The following is a 14195-nucleotide window of genomic DNA, read 5'->3' as shown; positions in this document are numbered from 1 at the left end:
TGCTGAATATATGAAGCTAACAAGAGGAAGTGGGGAATCAGCCATAGATGGCCGATATTGGAAGTGATGGGAGCCATGAGATTGCTAAGGTAACTGAATGGTGTGAGAAGGGAGTACAGGGCCAGAAAAGGAGGCAGGGGAGATGCAAGAATGAGGCACTGTGGGGGTGAAGAAAGATGAAACATCAACTGCATAAAAGACAGCTAATTAGTCACAAAGGATGTTGATTAAACAGCCCATGTTGACCGTTACAACAAAGAGGTTACAAATGATCTTAACAAGAGCAATTCTAGAAGAATGGCATTGAGAGTAGTAGGAGAAGATGGAACACAAAATGGGAGACTAGAAAGGAAATCAGACTACATAGATCACTTTGATGGGGGCTTGGTTGTGAAGCATAGACACACAGGAGCATCATAAAAAGCTGTAGCTTCATTTGATGATACATAATACAGAACAGATTTGAATTATTAATGGGAAGGATTCAGAAATAATAAAAAGTAACAACAACAACAACTAATGTTCAAGTGTGTCCTGTGTTCTGAGAATTGTTCCATGTGTTCACCCATGTAGATTTATTTAATACTCATGACAATCCTATGAAATAGCTACTACTATTTTACATTTAGAGTCTCTCTCTCCTTTTGGTTCTTAATGTTCTACAGTATGTTAGCTTTCCAAGAAGGAAAGTTCAAATTGTAGGCAAGAGAGGGATACAGCAGATGAAATCCATGGAAGGTAGGGGGAAAAGGAAATCTAAAATGACTGTGGAGGGATTGGACATTATTAGACAAAAGACCTATTCTTTGTTGGATTTGGAAGTATCTTAATAAAGAGGGCTTTTTATCATATCTCCTCAACTATAACTTAATGAATCTTCAGATAGATAATGATAAATGACAGTAATCTTTTCTTTTGAGAAAAAAATACAGAGATTATGACAAGGCTTAAGGTTCTCTAAACAAGTACTAGTATTATTTTTTGTTATTTTTTTTTTACTTCCAACATTTAAGTAGCATTCTTCAGATATTGAAACCCTCAATCCAGATGTCTTTTCCAGTACCCCTAGTAAGTGTTAAATTGCTTCTAATTTGATTAAGTACAAACGCGATTATTATGTGGTGTGGTTGGCTACATTTCAGGTGTAGCTGAAGCATGTATAAAGTGCTTTTGGATATGCTAACAACTCGATAGTGTTAATTAAAGGCAATAATATGCTTGGCTCTGATTTGGAGGGTTCCTGCTTGGATGGAGACAATACTGAAAGTACAAAAAAAAAAAGCTGAATTTTGAGAATTTTTCTTATGTCAGTAGAATTTGTTGGTTTCCAATGTGCACCATGTAATCTCCTTGCTTACATAAATGAAGTTCTTATGAATTTCTATGAAATTCTTATGTCTCCCACTTTAATTAGGATAGGTGTGGAGGATGAAGGGAATTAAAAAGAAAGTCTCTCATTTACTGATGGAAGGAATTCTTCTGGTAATCTTTTCTATAAGTACTAATTTATGTCTTAAAAATTGAGGAGTATATCTCTAGGTTAAAAAAAAGGTACCATATAGTACTATATCTAGATATATAATGCATGTGAAATTTGTTTGCTAGTTATATTCAACTTTGATTATGGATGAAGTTTCTAAAAGATAATCCATTCAGAAAAGAATTATGCCAATATTTCATTAGAAGGAACAGCAACCTTTTGGCTTCTTTTTAACTTGGCTACTGTTGATAACGGTGCTATAAACATCAGGACCCATGTATTCCTTCAAATCGGTATTTCTGTATCTTTTAGGTAGATATCTAGTATTGCATTTACTGCATCATAGGATAGTTCTATTTTTAACTTTTTTAGGAGCCTCCATGTTCCCTAGAGTGGCTGAACCAGTTTGCATTCCCACCAACAGTGTAAGACGACGGTTCCCCTTTCTTTGCATCCTAACCAACATCTATTGTTTCCTATGTTGCTAATTTTAGCCATTCTGACAGGTGTGAGGAGATATCTCACTGTAGTTTGGATTTGTATTCCTCTGATGATGAGTGATGTTGAGCATCTTTTCATATGTCTGATAGCCATCTATATGTCTTCTTTGGACAAGTGTCTATTCATGTTTTCTACCTAATTTCTTAATTGGATTACTTGTTTTTTTGAGTGTTGAGTTTTATAAGTTCTTTATTTATTTTGAATACTAACCCTTTATTTAATGTCATTTGCAAGTACCTTTTCCCATTTGGTAGGTTGCCTTTTAGTTCTGTTGATTGTTTTCTTCACTGTGCAGAAGCTTTTTATTTTGATGAAGTCCTAATACTTTATTTTTGCTTTTGTTTACCTTGCCTCAGGAGACATATCTAGTAAGTTGTTACAGCTGATGTCAAAGATGTTCCTGCTTGTGTTCTCCTCCAGGATTTTTTTTTTAATTTTTATTTGTTTATGATAGTCACACACACAGAGAGAGAGAGAGGCAGAGACACAGGCAGAGGGAGAAGAAGGCTCCACGCACCGGGAGCCTGACGTGGGATTCGATCCCGGGTCTCCAGGATCGCGCCCTGGGCCAAAGGCAGGCGCTAAACCGCTGCGCCACCCAGGGATCCTCTCCTCCAGGATTTTGATGTTTTCCTGACTCACACTTAGGCCTTTCATCTGTTGACAAATGGATAAAGAAGATGTGGTATATATACACAATATAACATTACTCACCCATCAAAAAGAATGAAATCTTGCCACTTGCAATAATGTGGTTGGAACTAGAGACTATTATGCTAAGTGAAATAAGTCAGTCAGAGAAAGACAAATACCATATTATTTCACTCATATGTGGAACTTAAGAATAAAACAGATGAACATAGGGGGAAAAAAGAGAGGTAAACCAAGAATGGATTCTTAACAATAGAGAACAAACTGAGGGCTATGGGAAAGGAGGTGGGTGGGGGATGGGCTAAAAGGCTGATGGGTATTAAGGAGGGCATGTGTGATGAGTACTGGGTGTTGTATTTAAGTGTTGAATGAAAAATTGTACATCTGAAATAAGATTACACTTTATCTTAACTAACTGGAATTTAAATAAAAATTTGAAGAAAGAAAAAAATTATCAAACAATGTTAAAGAAAGAAAAGAAAGAAAAAGAAAAAGAAAGAAAGAAAGAAAGAAAGAAAGAAAGAAAGAAAGAAAGAAAGAAAGAAAGAAAGAAAGAAAATAACAACACACTTCTTTCCATCTTCCTGGGATGGATAGAAAGAAGTCATGTTTAATTTCCTTCTCCCTCCCACATCTTCCTCCCTTATTCCTTCCCATTCCCCTTCCTTCCAAGGACAATTACTGCAGATTTACAAGGTATGATTGCCCCAGACATATGAAAAATTCCAATTTCTGATTTATTTATTTATTTATTTATTTATTTATTTATTCTAAGCTCTACACCTAACATGGTGCTTGAACTGGCAACCCTGAGATCAAGACTCTCACACTTTTCTGACTGAGACAGCCAGGCACCCCTACTGTTGTTCATTATGCTTACAGAATAATTATCAAAGATTTGTTATGGAATGCCAAAGAGAAAAAAAAGATTATTCTTGTTTTCTGTGTAATATGATCTGAAGAACTCATAACTGGGAATTTATATTCAGAAGTAGATTATGTAACCTCTTTTTGGGTATTAAAATAGATGGAACTATGAGCAGCATAATCTACTGTTGCCTAAATTCCAAAGGAAAGGATGTAGGAATTATTCATATCTCAATTTCCTCCCATCCTTACACTTTGATAATACTATTTCAGTGATAATGGAGGAAGAAATGGATAATAGAAAAAATTGCAATCATTAATCAATGAAACATTTAAAAGTATCCATTCATAAAAATGATAATGATAGTCAATCATAAAAAATTAAATAAGGGATAATTGGTAGATTCAACATGATAAGCAACATATCAGGAACACTAGAGTTGGATCAGGCCTAACAGATAAAAGATTTCCTAACAAACTGAGAGCAAATTACTTGATCACACTTCTGTGAGAATCTTTTTGTCAAGACACCTCCTTCCCTCAGTAAGGACCATTTGAACACAAAACAGCAACTTAGTGATCCCCACATATTCCAGGAAATTGAATATTGACTAAACCTTTCTCTTCTGAAATGTTCCCAAATTGCTTGCTTGTCCCTATGCAGCTAACGAATGACTACCAAATGCCCCTGAAGATCAATTAGGTAGTCTCCCCCTGCTCTCAAACTTTCTACCTTATAGAATGCTAGACAGAGACTCTTCCAGTGTTTCTTGTTTCTACTCTATAAAACTGACTCTTCTTTCTCACTTCTTTTACAGGTAAAAGGTAGAGTGCCTTGTTTGAGACCGTATGAACTATTTCAAAATCTAATTTGGGGCTTTGCTCTTTAATCCCTCAAATATTTTAAATATCCTAACTCACAGACCCACCTGGGTGTTTTATCTAAGTTATTAATTCTGAACAAATCAAATGGAAATAATGGCATGTAATTGATTATTCTAGATACCACTGTGGACCAAGATAAAATCAGTGAAAAAAAATATGTCTCAGTCTCCCAGGCTAATCCTGAGGTGAGCACCCCACTGATGCTACAACTATTTGAAAAGGTTTCCCTTCCATAATTTGATGGATGGCTACTAAAAGGCAGAACTCCAGTCGATACTTTAACATGAAAAAGTCAAATTGGCAAATGTGATTTTTCAAGCCCTAGTATTATGCGTGTGTGCATATATGTACACACACACAAGCATATAAAGGAGGAGATTTTGGAGTTCCCGTAAAGAACGAGATCAGAAAACCAAGTGAAATGAAAATAGAGTCTTGCTGTGAGGGGAAAAAAATGCATCTAGAAAAAAGAGGAAATAATCTGGAAAACAAACAGTTTAAGAAATTTTAACTTTGCTCTGGAGTTGGTTGTATCTCTTTTTGACTCCCTAGATTATTCCTTTATCCTCTCTCTCTCCCCAAACTCTACCTTGTTCTCTCTTGCTTCCTGTCTGCACCTGCTGCTTGCTCTGCTTGAAATAACCTCTGCCCACTTACTGTTCCTTGCTTAGCCTAACTCCTAATATTCTATTCAACTTACTTCTTAGAAACCTCTCTTTCTGGAAAGCCTCTTACATTCACTTTCTTCCAAGTATCCCATGTAGGCCAGTAGCTTCCTACAGTTATAAGCTCTTGCTACATAGGGTACGCTAGTATACTTGCTTGTTTCCTTGTCTATAAGACCCCCTGGATTGTGAGCCAACCTATAATATGGTCTGGTGTCCATCTTACTTAGTCCTCATTATGTAAGTAATATTTAGCAGAGTTCATGACATATAGCAACTAATTATTTTTATAGCAATTAATTAATACATATGAAACGAATACATTTGAAAGTATTTAGATAAATCATAAAAATAAGAAAGAAAAAATAAAATATAAAGGGTTACAAATACTCTTTTCTAAAATGAGACTTAAAAATAAGCTTATATCCTCAACCTGCTTTTGAAAGCTTTTAAGACCTCGGTAAAATATAGTCTGTCTGATTTGTGATTATACCAATAGTACACCAATGATATGTGGTCCACTGACAAAATGGAATGCTTTGCAGAGCTAGAAAATTAGATTAAAATAGAACAAACTGATTGGATTTAAAGATTATATGGGGTCACAGTCTCAAGACTTGCATTTGAGAATTGCCAGTAGTGAGAGTATTATATTATCCATAAATCCATCTTCCATGTAAAGAAGTACATGTTGGAGCCACGCTGATGCTGTTGCAGCTTTTATCTTCTGAGAAGAGTTCATATCAGGACCTGAGCTAATGCACGCTATTGTATATTATTTACATGCTATATTATTATTTAGTTAGTAATTTAAAAGGAAGCGAACATGGAGCATGGTGCTTGTTCTGACAAATACTTTTCAAATATAATAATTCCTCCAATCAAACATAATCCATACATGACTGCATGGTTAGCACACATGTGGCATATTCTTAAATGGTAAAATTGTTTTGATGTACCTAAATATGTTTACATAAACTCTATGCTGAAATTCTTATCATTTATAAATTTCATATAATGCATTGTAAATTCCACTTTTTGCACTAGGAATTTGAAAACATCTCAGTCAAAAAATAAAACAAAAAGTACCATATTTTAGGTTAAATGAGAAGCGGCTATTAAAATCTACTAGCGCGCACACACGCACACACACCCTGATTCTAAAAATTCAACTAATCTTCTTAGTTGTTGTTGGGTTTTTGGTTTCTGTTTTGTTTTTAAAGATTTTATTTATTTATTCATGAGAGACACAGGGAGAGAGAGAGAGGCAGAGACACAGGCAGAGGGAGAAGCAGGCTCCATGCAGGGAGCCCAACATGGGACTCGATCCCGGGTCACCAGGATCACGCCCTGGGCTGCAGGCGGCGCTAAACCACTGGGCCACCGGGGCTGCCCATTGTTTTGTTTTGTTTTGTTTTGTTTTGTTTGTTTTTTCTGTTTTGTTTACTGAGGAGCTTAATTATAGATATTGTTACATGATTGATATTTTCCATGTAAAATATAGATTTTAAAAGCTGCCTCTAGCATAGCGACGTTTGGGTAGGTCAAGGGAGTTGCAGAGATGACCATAAGTATTTTTTTTGACCTTTTAAGGCAAAGATAAAAGTGAATTATCTGTGTATAAAAAGCAACTTATATTTGTTGTTCTAAAGGGGGAGGAAAGATTGCTCTCAAACTTCTTGTCTCCTATACTCCTTTTACCTCCAAAAAGGCAAAGATACCTGCCTATGAGCAGTTAAATATAATACTGTAATTCTCTTTTGTCCAGTTTAAACATTTTTAAAAAATAACGTAATTATCATGGTGATTACAGGGTATCATGAAAATACATAGTTGTTTTAGTATTATTATGGAACTCATACACATTATGCTGAGTGTTGAAAATAAAGCATCGTTTACTAACTGGAAATATTAATAATAATATAAAGAACTATTTTAACGAATTAGAAGAGAACAAATCTGGGGTTTAACTCTAAGATTTTTCCATTTTTAATGGCCTTCTGTATTGCACTGCATATTAAAGATGTATAGAAAGGAGAAAAATGGAAATTATTAAAGTTGGATCAATATAAAAATATTGAATTTTTCAGGATTGCTAATCCTATTTTCTGTAAGATAAGTTTTCTTTTTCCTCCATTTTCACTGAGCAAGAGATAAGATATTTTTTTCCACCCCATCAAGTTTTTAGAATAAGGTCTGATTTTGAATGCTTAATTAGAAGAAAATTAACATCCCAGAAGAAGTTCAGTTTTTAAGTGGGTCTTCTAATCCTTTGCCCCTCAATCTGGTCCTTGAGCCAGTAGCACTGGGAGCACCTGGGAGCTTCTGAGAAATGCAGAATCTCCTGGTGCCACTCTAGACACACTAAATTAGAACGTGCGTATAACAAGATCTCCTGGAGATCTGTATACACATTAAGGTTTGAGAAGGCAAATTCTATTACACAAGTACATAGAATTCATTCCTCTTCAAAACCAAAGTGATTTAGCATAGCTCATATTCACAATGTTTTTCCATGATATAAAGGGGGGATATGTTTTAACTTTATAGGCAGCAAAAAATAGTGTGCATAAGGAATGTGATTCACCACTTATTACACTTGTCAGTAATGATGTTTATCAATGAGTAATCAATATTACAATGACTTCTTCATCTTATCCTATAACTTGAAGAGTTATTCCTATACAGGGAATGCTGGTTTAGGTAATTTAAAACAGATTCCTACTAATGTCATTGAGTTTTTAGGGAATTAGAAGTTGTATGGTATATAAAGAGAATGATCTCCAGAATGAGCTTACTTTCTATGTTCTTTTTTAAATTAATTATCTGTAGGTAGAGCTGCATAAATCTTTGTGATTGCAGAGTAAATGAACCTTCGAGCTTTTTTAAATTCTATTTTACCAGTGATAAATTATCTTATTTTATTATACTATCACCCCTATCTGAATAATTTTGTTATTTTAATAAGTTTAATTGATTTCATTTCACTGCTTTTCATGTCTAACTCTAATAAACAAATAGTGATTGTTCTATACTTGCTAGGGCAAAGCATAGTGTGAGGAATGGTGTGTGTTAAATGATGAATAAGATACAATCTCTTTTCTCAAATACACTCGAGTTCATCAGGGGAGTGAAGACATATACACAAATAACCATGATTAATTTCAATGACAAAGAAAATGCTGTGGGAACACAGAGAGCAGTCACTTCTGATTTGTGGAATTAGTTAAGACTTCTTGAAGGAGAAAACATTTAAAAGTAGGCCAAGGAGGATGGCTGGGATAGCTTATAAAAGGCATCTTACGTGTGAAGAGAACAAGAGTATCTCCATGAGGCCAGGGAATTATTACAAGTACCCAGGGAATGAAGTAACTAAATAATTTTACTTACTCAACTACTTGCATTAAAGCATACACAGTTTAAAAAATGATTCTTGAAAAAATATGGGATATATATAGCTATAATATATATATAATTATAAATATATATATATATATATATATATATATATATAATGAATTAATCGGGGAAGTTAGCGAGATGACAGAGTCCATTAAATGCGAGTAAAATAGGCTGCTTAACATATAGTCAGTAGGGAAAAAACCCAATAATAATATTGCAATATTAGATATGAAGTTGGTTAACAGCCTATAGGGAAATAAAAAAGTAACCTTTGGGGTTATCTTTCAGTGGACAGAAATCATGTGTTACTTGTCTGTCTTCTAAAAGTTAGCATCTAACTTTACAGTCTGGCTCTAATCAATACTAAATCAAACAAAGTTATGATTCCCTAGGACAGGTCTCCCAAATGAGTGTTTGATAATACTCTGGTAGAATTTCAAAAGGGCACATCTAGATCATTTTTAAATTGATTTATCAACACTACCCAGTTAAGTAGCTATTATCATACTCATTTGGCAGATGAAACTGAGTCAAAGATATTAGGCAAATTGCCCAAATAACATTGTTGACACACAAAAGAAGGAAGATCTTAATCCAGATTTGTTTGATTTCCGAGCTATAACCTTTGAACTACACGAAAGGAACAATTAATACATATCCTGTCCCAGGCAACATCTAGGTGCCAAACTAAATAAATAACTTTAATATTTAAAACAAACACTCTGCTTCCCTTCCCCTCCTAGGAACACTGAACCATGAGGTTGTTGAGTTCCTACAAAACAAATAGAGATTGGGATCCAAAGAGCCAAAGGACAAAGGGAGGGAAAGGTAGTCCATGGTAAAAGACCTGGGAAAGCATGTAGGATTTCGAATTTAAGATTGTATATATACCGCATTCAAAGAATAACACACTTTGGTGTGTCCTAGGGATAGAACAGACAAAAGTTCTAGAATCAAGTAAGTGTGGATGAAGATGCTTTTTTGCAATCTCCCCTTAAAGAGCTGGAATTTGGTTTTCGTGGTTCTTGATGATTTTGGATCACATATCAATCTGTGATTCAGAGAAAGTTATGGAGTCTTTCTGCCAAAATCTATTAATACGCAAAATTTTGCCCTCTTATGTACACACACAATTTTGCATTTTTTGAGGACAGTAAGTATTTTATTTACATAAGGAAACCAATAAGTGGTCAGTGAGAACACCCATGAGCTTTTGAGACATCAGACTAATCTTCCTATGTATTACTTAAGCCTGTTCAAGTAAATGGGGTTTTGACTAAAACAGGGAGGATAAAAAATAGTGCATTTCTTATCTTCCTCTAGTTAGCACGAGGATCAAACCCCCTAGTTGACACTGATCCAATTCCAGCCTCTTGATTTAATAAAAAAATCTATCTCTTCCCAGGTAGGACTAAAAAGATGTGAGCATAATAGGGTGGTTGAAGGCATAAACTCTGAAACTACATGCCTGAGTTTAAATATCAACTTCCCTAACTTCTAGTTGTGAGAGGTGTTTTGCTTTGTTTGAAAATTTCTATGTATTCTTACCTGTAAAAGGAGGATAATGATAGTAGTTACCTGATATGGGGTTTCAGTAAGTTTCTGTTTGTATTTATATAATGTACTTAAAGCACTATTTGGCATACAAGCATTTGCTAAATAAATAAGTGTGCACACACCCCAACTTCTTCCATTTTCTTTTTCTTAAAATATGTCAATTGAATACCCAGAGTCTACAATATCACTTCTTAAGGTCTATAACATTTCCATGACTATATTTTGCAGGATAGAACTGTATCTCTGGGCTTTCAAAAATCTTAAGAATATATAAATGACATTCACTGCTTAAAGAATATTAGCCTTCTGAAATGTGAAAAAAATGATGATTTTTCCTTTTCCTAAAATAGAGATAGCAGCTATAAATTACGTATTCTGTCTACAAACTGATATAATTTCACTTAAAGTTTCCTGGTACTTCCTGACTAATTAATTATGTAATGTTAAATATGAGTTCATTAGAAAAAATATGTACTAATGTATATTCTTAACTGCTAAGCTTTATCTTATCATACTTTGTCTTTTGAATAATTGAATTAATAAACTCTACCATTATCTTAATTGGGGCTTTACACCTTGATGATTTTATCTCATGGAATTAATTACCATTTTGTTTCTCAGTATCTTGGTACAAAAAATCTCCAAGTCCCATAGCTACTATTGGTACTTTATTGAAAAGATATTTTATGACTTTATATATTAGCGTTTATGACTCAATCATATTCTGGAAAATTCTATAGTTTTAATTAGGGAGCAATTTGAACTTTATACATTACCCCAATAATATGAGACATTCCCACTCATTATATTAATTCTGATAAGGAAAACTCTCTCAGAACATCTAATTTGACTAAGAGCATACAAATTTGCCTTTGAGAAGATTTTCTTTTGTAGATTTAATGCTGTATTAGTATTTCTGGGTTTCTTTTTTATAAACCTGGATAATACTTAACATTTATTTAACTCACTCGGGAACTCTGAGTCTGAGTCTTCAAATATTCTCAAGATGAAAAGAACTTACATATTTTCACATCATTTATGCAAACATGATATATCGCTTCATAACCTTCTGGAGTTATGAAGCACAAAGTATTTTAAGCCTTCTTTAATTTCCACTATGTAAACTTTAGGATGTTTATCATTATATTATTTACAAGGAGTTTTCTTATACAAATTGATTAAGAAAATAAGACATTTACTGATGAACTGGGGGCCGAGGTAGAATTTTGAAATGAGCATATTTATAAATCCATATATTTTACAACAAATAGACATTTTTATTTTTTGAGGAGCACAGTTATAAAGTTAGATAGATGCTTTTAAATGGGAACATAGTGAAATTCACATTTTTGACTGAAGATACTATTCCTGTTCAAATTATAAAATCTTCAACTGGATGCATGTTTCTAAGCCAGGTTACCTTCCTCAGTAAATTTCTATAGGTATGTTCACATTTGAACAGTAGAGGGAGCTCTGAAAAAGCTTAGTAAATAGGTGAAAAATTGAAGTTAATACAAAATTCTACGTATAAATTACTAAAAATACTTGAGTCATAAATCAATAAATTGATTTTGCTTTCAAAGTCACACACCTTTTGAAATCCTTTAGGGGTTAATATGCTTTTCAAATTTTTCATGTCCTTAATTATTTCATTTTACAGAGCTCTAGATATATGTCATTTATTACTGTCTATACATCCTATTAAGTTTATGTATAAATTTACTTAAATGTATCCGGACTTTTATAGATTCTTTTATATGTTTATCCTCTCCATTTTATGGATGCTACAGTTGCATTAACAGTTTGTAAAAACGTGATACTGTTAATTCACCAAGAACTTTATTGTTTAAAGTTTGGCTTACTGACCCTGGGGGTCTAAATAAAACTGGACTAGAATAAACACAGTGCCGTAAAAGCCCAGAACTGTCCAACGGCTGTAGCTAGTTAATAAACAGTTGATATTTGCTGAGTATTTATTGGAATCTTAATGTTATTCTGGGTACCCTAATAAATATAAAAGGAATACAACCAAGTGATAGCATTCTCAGGAGCATAGAATAGCTATAATGGCAGACAGGAAGGATTTAGGACCAGAACTTGGTTTCTGGGGGTTGGGATAAGAGGCTCTAATTTTGAGATAAATAACTTATTTAGATATGATGATTCATACATGTCATTGAGGATTTCATTTGAGGACTCTTTAATCTAATGAAGGTAAACTTTCTTAATCTGTTGCTGAATCGTAGGTATTCAATAAATAACTCTCTTTTCCATGAATATCCACCAGAGTTAGTAAACACCCACAATTCATAATGCATATTTCCTAAATCCAAACATCTCTGAAAACTGATATTATTCTCCAAGAAATTCAATTAATAACAAAACCTAGACTGACCCAAAGTAGTTCAGCAGTAAGGTGTGATCTCAATTGAAACAAAGATACATATAGTAATGGTATTTTATACTTTATAAACATCTGTCTTTGGGGGGAAAATGCCTCAAAGCATTTATTTTGCTTATATTCCCTCTTTTACATAATCATGAATAAAATCCATAATTTAAAAGCCATAACTATAGTGTCCAAGGGCTCCGTTGCTAAATGTACAAATGTAATTTTAATGTCTAAGAAGCAGGGGGCTCTGTAAAGCTAAAATTCTTCCAAAATAAAAGGTTTCTTTGAAAAAGAAGCATTAGGAAACAGGAGAATTGGAGGACTTTTTCCTTTTCATTGGTATATAAAATAATGTTCTTACAACTGATGGTGAGTACATAAAATACATAAAATCAACTTTTGAAGATCTCTACATCTTATCTTGGGAATATATTGTTTATTTTAATCAGAAAATGACTCAAAATCAAACTTTAAATGCCATATTTCCTTGACTGTAAACATCCCATCATTTTACTGAACATTACCATGTTTGATTTTCAGGTGCTTATACAGAACCCTATACAGAACTAGATATATCACATCTAGTATATATATATATATATATATATATATATATATATATATATATATATACACTTCTCAGTTGTAGTCATTTCTAACTGGATTAAGAGCTTTACAATTTTTGGCATTAGCAGGTGAGTTCTTGTTTACCTGGCTGGTAAGAAAAGAGTGATAGGTTGGTCAGCCTAGCCAGGACTCCCAGAAAGTTTCAATGAATTTATGGCCTCATCCCATTAACATTGTTGCTGTTTGTTTGTATTGAATATTGAATAAAAAACACCCTTGTGTGAGCTGTGGTGTAAACTGGTATCTGTTCCTGTCTGGTCTGAGCAGGCTTCATCTCACTGGTTTGTCTCAACAAAGCATGCCTGTATGACTTTAGGTTTTTTTTTTTTTTTTTCATAAAGGAATGTGCCCTATGAATTCAATAAAATTCACTGCAGAATAGACCAAGTCAATATATATATATATATGTATATATATATATATATATCCAATTATAGTTCTAGACTCTGGAAACTTATGAACTTTAAAACACTTGTCTGGAAGGGTTTGGATGAAAGATTGTGGCTGCATAGCCTATACCTACCTCTAAACTGTTTTGAGTATATGATAATGATCATGCTTAATTTAGGAGGCCAGACATTATAAATGGGTACGTATCGTGCAGGAAAGATCTAAACAATAATCCATCATCAGGCAGGCTATTCTGCACTTTTTGGCTTTCCCCCAAATTTGTTGAAATCCCAACAACCCCCCATATGATGATTTTAGGACGTGGGACTATTGGGAAGTAATTAGGATAGATGAGGTCATGAGGGTGGAGCCCTCATCAATAGGATTAGTGCCCTGAATGAGCTAGGAGAGGACTTGCTTCCTCTCTGTGCTTTTTCCATGTGAGGATACAAGAGAGTCAGTAGTCCACATCTTGCAAAACAGCCCTTATTCAAACTTGACTATGCTGGCATCCTGATCTCAAACACCGAGACTCCAAAACTGTGTGAAATAAATTTCTTTTGTTTATGAGCAATCTGGTCTATCATGCTTTGTTATAGCAGCCTGAACCAACTAACACACAAACCATCCCATATGCAAAGATTTATGTCTACATAGAGCCACTTAAGTATCAATATCTAAACTAAACTTTGTAATACATTATGTAGAATCACTGTAAATTCTCGCTAACCATAAAGACTACTTCTTTATGAGATGATGACAACTTATTTTGTTACAG

General features: G+C 33.8%; 1 protein-coding gene across 15 annotated transcripts in view; it reads right to left on the bottom strand.

Moving 5' to 3' along the window:
• Nucleotides 1-14195, bottom strand: part of ROBO2 (roundabout guidance receptor 2) — a 1676347-nt gene that overhangs the window by 1020703 nt on the left and 641449 nt on the right. The window lies entirely within an intron of this gene.

This window comes from Vulpes lagopus, chromosome 20 (assembly GCF_018345385.1).
Source record: "Vulpes lagopus strain Blue_001 chromosome 20, ASM1834538v1, whole genome shotgun sequence".
In the NCBI taxonomy this organism is placed as follows: domain Eukaryota; kingdom Metazoa; phylum Chordata; class Mammalia; order Carnivora; family Canidae; genus Vulpes; species Vulpes lagopus.
This window is presented reverse-complemented; position numbering and strand designations above follow the sequence as displayed.